This window comes from Gymnodraco acuticeps, unplaced genomic scaffold (genome assembly GCF_902827175.1).
Source record: "Gymnodraco acuticeps unplaced genomic scaffold, fGymAcu1.1, whole genome shotgun sequence".
NCBI lineage: Eukaryota > Metazoa > Chordata > Actinopteri > Perciformes > Bathydraconidae > Gymnodraco > Gymnodraco acuticeps.
The window spans coordinates 3,646,479-3,651,594 of record NW_022992206.1 but is presented as its reverse complement, the minus strand read 5'-3'; the positions used below and the strand labels follow the sequence as shown (position 1 = coordinate 3,651,594).

General features: G+C 46.8%; 1 long non-coding RNA gene across 1 annotated transcript; it reads right to left on the bottom strand.

Annotated features, from left to right (window-relative positions):
* Positions 1-304: 304 nt before the first annotated feature.
* Positions 305-4,651, bottom strand: LOC117539570. The gene is made up of 2 exons (XR_004568036.1): positions 1,109-4,651; positions 305-687 (listed from the first exon to the last, which is right to left on the bottom strand). It is a non-coding gene; the product is annotated as an uncharacterized LOC117539570 (long non-coding RNA).
* Positions 4,652-5,116: the final 465 nt, after the last annotated feature.

Genomic DNA, 5,116 nt, shown 5'->3' with positions numbered 1-5,116 from the left:
GTGCACGGAACTAAAGTGTTTTTTCCAAAGTCTGAAGATTAACCCTGAATATCAGCATTTTAAATAAAGATATGTCTGTGCGCTTCATAGGTATAAGGCATTAAAATATACATGACATTTACGGTCTTAATTGCTCATGTCAAACCATTTGCAGAGTTTCACTCAAAAACAAAAGTGATTGTATTAGAAGACCTGTGTTCATTTTCTGAACCTTTGCTCTGTGCTCGTGATTGAATGATCCAAGAGGTAAGGACATTTGTCTCCAATTTGGGATTATGCAGAAAGACAATTCAGGAAAACCAAGTTTGAAATCAACGGTGCACAGGTTTATTTTATTTCACCTCTTTTCTCTAAAGTGAGAAGTGGAGCTCACTAAAACAAACAAAATTAATCAGGTATGTGTGCACATCATTTCAAAAACACAAGTTAACAGACAACCACGTTTTTCCAAAAAAAAACAAAGTTCATTCTCTCTGGTGTGGTGCCATTTGGACAGGAGCAGAGAGTTGTGCAGCAATCCTGTTCCTTAGGTGGTGTCCAGGACTTTCCTGTCCACATGCTGCGGAATCTGGTCCCCATCTTCAGGGGGGAAGGCTTCAGCATCCTCAAGGACATCGTTCATGTCTATGCACAGAAATGCACAACATGCAATGATGTCAGGGGCAAAGCTTGGACTGACCTCCAGCGCTTTGAACACACACACACACACACACACACACACACACACACACACACACACACACACACACACACACACACACACACACACACACACACACACACACACACACACACACACACACACACACACACACACACACACACACACACACACACACACACACACACACACACACCACACACTTCTGAGACCAAGTCAAATTAACCTTTCCTTTTTTATTCTATAAACTACTGACAACATTTCTCTGTGTTGGAATTCTACATACACTATACAGATATACACGTATAGCTTATAAGGAAAGAATAAATGAATGTATATCACAATATATCTAAATATCTATTTGTATTACACATACAAAGTTCATAGGCTACTATATAAGAAATAAAGTGAAGATAATTGTTGTATTAGCAATATTGAAATGTTTACCTGCCACTGGCACATCGCTAAAATGCGCTTCAACCTTCTGCGCCTTCTGTTGGATCTTGCCATTGCACCCGCTAACAGGCGACGGATAGCAACGCAGGTCAATGCAGCCGACAGATGGAGATGTGAGTTGGACACCATGACGTCCGTTTCCGTTTCCTGCGGAGAGAGGGGAGGCCGTCCCAAAGCTTGCCGCTGTATTTTTACCCTTAACCCTTAATGGAGGGAACTTCATTCAGCTGTGAGTGTGCCTACAGACGGAGTTCACTCCGTCACGGAGGGGGAGGGTCGAGGGAGTGGTTTGGGATTGGGCCTTAGTCTGCATCCACAGTCCCTTCAGTGCCAGTTCGTCTTAGTTATTCCTAGAGTTCCAGCAGTGTTTTTCGTAGTATCTGATTCCACGTGTACCTGACCCAGCTTCGTGTCCTGACCCGGTTCCTGTCTACTCCTCGTCTGTTTTGTTAGCCTTATTGACTGATCTCCCGTGTACCGAACCTTGGATATAAAGACCTTTTTTGCATCCTAATCCTCTGTCTCTGAGTCGTGCTATTGAGTCCTCCACTTGTGTTCATTCAGTCGTTACAGTACGAACTGGCCAGAACCATGGACTCAGCCGACTCGGAGATTTTGCGGTCCGCTATTCGATCCCAGGGGGCTCGTCTTAACCTGCAAGATGAACAACTTACCGCTGTCTGCCAGGGAGTAAGAGAATTGTCAGAGCGGCACGAGGGTTTCCAGTCATCCATCGGCAGCCAGGTTTGCCAGCTGGCAGATCAGATCCAGCAGCTGGTGGCACATCTCAATCCACAACGCTCTGCTACTCCGCTTCAAGCGTCAGATCCGGCTACAGCTCCCGGTCCTGTTCCTGCCACCGTGCCGACACCGCTGCCTTCGGTTCCTCACCTCTCCAGACCAGAGTGTTTTTCCGGAGACTCGGATAACTGTTGTGCGTTCCTGGTCCAGTGTGGGTTGCACTTCGAGCTGCAAGCATCTTCCTTCCAGTCTGAACGGGCTAAGGTAGCCTACATCGTTTCCCACCTCACCGGCAGAGCGGAGGCATGGGCTACGGCGGAGTGGGCTCGAGATTCCCCAGTCTGTAATTCCCTGAGAGGTTTTACAGAGACTTTAAGCAAAGTATTTGATCACACAACTCCAGGCAGGGAAGCAGCGAGAGCTCTAATGGATTTACACCAGAGAGGGAGACGTGTCTCCGACTACGCCGTGGAGTTCCGCACTTTGTCTGCAGACAGCGGCTGGAATGATTCATCCCTCTTCGACGCTTTTCGCCATGGGCTGTCTGGCCCCATCAAGGACCAGTTGGCTCCTCTAGAGCTTCCCTCTGACCTGGATAGTTTCATTGCTATGGCAATAAGAATTGACACTCGCCTCGTAGAGAGAGAAAGGGAGAAGTCGAGAGCTGTGTTTTCTCCGCCCGGCCAGAGAGGGCAGTCTCAGGCCAGTCCTTTTTTCCCCAAGCAGCGTTTCCAGACGACTGATTCTCCAGCGCCGCCTACTGCCCAGGAGGAACCCATGCAGTTGGGAAGGGCAAAGCTGACTCCTGAGGAGTGCCAGCGCCGCCTACGGGAGGGGAGGTGCATTTACTGCTCACAGAGGGGTCACTTTGTAGCCAGATGCCCAGTAAAAGACCAGGCTCATCAGTAAGTAGGAGGGTCCTGGTGAGCCGAACTGTTTCTTTTTGTCCCTCTCGTACTCTCACCTCTGCTCAGCTAATTACTCCTACTCAGACTTTGTCGCATGCTGCTCGAATTGACTCAGGAGCAGATAAGAGTTTCATTGATTGGAGATTAGCCAAGAGACTTGGACTTAATTTTGTTCCCCTGTTGAGGCCTCTTGTAGCAAAGGCTCTGGATGGACGTTTATTGTGCCGAGTCCCTCACCGTACTCGGCCCCTTCAACTAATCATCGCTAACGGCCACACTGAATCCCTGAGTTTTCATCTTTTTAACTCTCCTTCACACCCTCTTATTTTGGGCTACCCATGGCTGGTAAAACACAATCCCCACATGGACTGGTCCACCGGGAGAGTTTTGGGTTGGCATAAGGATTGTTTGGCCACATGTTTCCCTTCCGCCCCTGCTCCAGAGAGACCTCTGCCCTCCACCCATGTGACTGTTGCCCTGACTACTGCTGTCTCTACCCCTCTCCAAGCTGCAGCAGACTCTGATTTTCCGGATCTTAGCAGGGTGCCCACCTGTTACCGGGACCTGAAGGAGGTTTTCAATAAGACTCGTGCTTCCACCCTGCCTCCCCATTGACCCTATGACTGCTCCATTGACTTGTTCCCTGGGAGCTCTCCCTCTAAGGGACATCTCTACTCCCTGTCTGGCCCCGAAAGGGAAACAATGAAGAGATACATTGACTCCTCCCTTGCTGCCGGGATAATTCGGCCTTCCTCCTCTCCGGCTGGAGCAGGCTTCTTCTTCGTCGACAAGAAGGATAAGACTCTTCGTCCATGTGTCGACTACAGAGGGCTAAATGACATTACCATAAATAACAGGTACCCCCTTCCTCTTATCTCTTCAGCATTTGAACTATTACAGGATGCAAAGATTTTTAATAAACTTGATCTTCGAAATGCTTATCATTTGGTAAGGATAAGGGAGGGGGATGAATGGAAGACTGCTTTCAACACCCCTTGTGGCCATTACGAATACCTCGTAATGCCATTTGGGTTAACCAATGCTGTAATGATGTTCTCCGTGACATGCTCAACCAGTTTGTTTTTGTCTACCTCGACGACATTCTCATCTTTTCTCCGGATGAGACGACCCACATTCAACATGTCCGCCAGGTGTTGCAGCGTCTCTTGGTTAATCTACTCTTTGTGAAGGCAGAGAAGTGCGAGTTCCACGTCTCCACCGTTTCTTTCCTAGGATTTGTCATTTCGGAGAACAGCATTCAGATGGACCCATCAAAGGTCAGTGCAGTCACTGAGTGGCCTACACCTTCCAATCAGAAACTCATGCAACGATTTTTGGGCTTTGCCAATTTCTACAGACGTTTCATCAGAAACTATAGTTCTGTGGCTGCCCCACTGCATGCTTTAACCTCCCTCAAGGTGAAGTTCCAGTGGTCCCCCCTAGCAGAACAGGCTTTCCGGAGGCTTAAGAGGAGCTTCACTTCAGCCCCTATTCTCACACTTCCTGACCCACTTCAGCAGTTTGTAGTCGAGGTGGACGCTTCAGATGTGGGCGTTGGGGCAGTCATCTCTCAAAGGTCAAAGAAGGACAACAAGCTCCACCCAGCTTCGTGTCCTGACCCGGTTCCTGTCTACTCCTCGTCTGTTTTGTTAGCCTTATTGACTGATCTCCCGTGTACCGAACCTTGGATATAAAGACCTTTTTTACATCCTAATCCTCTGTCTCTGAGTCATGCTATTGAGTCCTCCACTTGTGTTCATTCAGTCGTTACAGCAATAAACGACACAGCAGCTTTTTGGCATGTTAAAACTATTATTTTCTGCCTCGCTCATGAGAGTAACAGCTGGCAAAATTACAGCCTCGCCTACTGATTTCAAATGTGTGCTCTAAAATGATATTTATAAATGACTATTATCATTATTATAAGCAAGACAATAAATGGCAAAGATATGTAGAAAATAAACGTATTTAAGATACGTATTTAAGATACGTTCATAAGAAACGTAACGTGGGAGAAAATATGTTTCTAGAAGATATGTAGAAAATAAACGTATTTGAGATACGTTCATAACGAACGTAGCGTGGGAGAAAATACGTTTCTAGCTAAACGTAATTGAGAATGCAGTTTAGTTCTGTGGGAACGTAATTTTTAGGAGACAGGGTTGGAATATAGCAGTTCTATAATGACTTTTTTTGGCTCCTGGTCGTTCGGGAATGAGGCTGCACATCCAATCAGGTTCCCAGGGTAAACGCAACTCCAGTATATATTGAGACATAAATACACAATTGTGTTCTGTATTGATAACGCATAAAGCCAAGTTATTTCTCTAAACTTTACATTCAAAGTGTC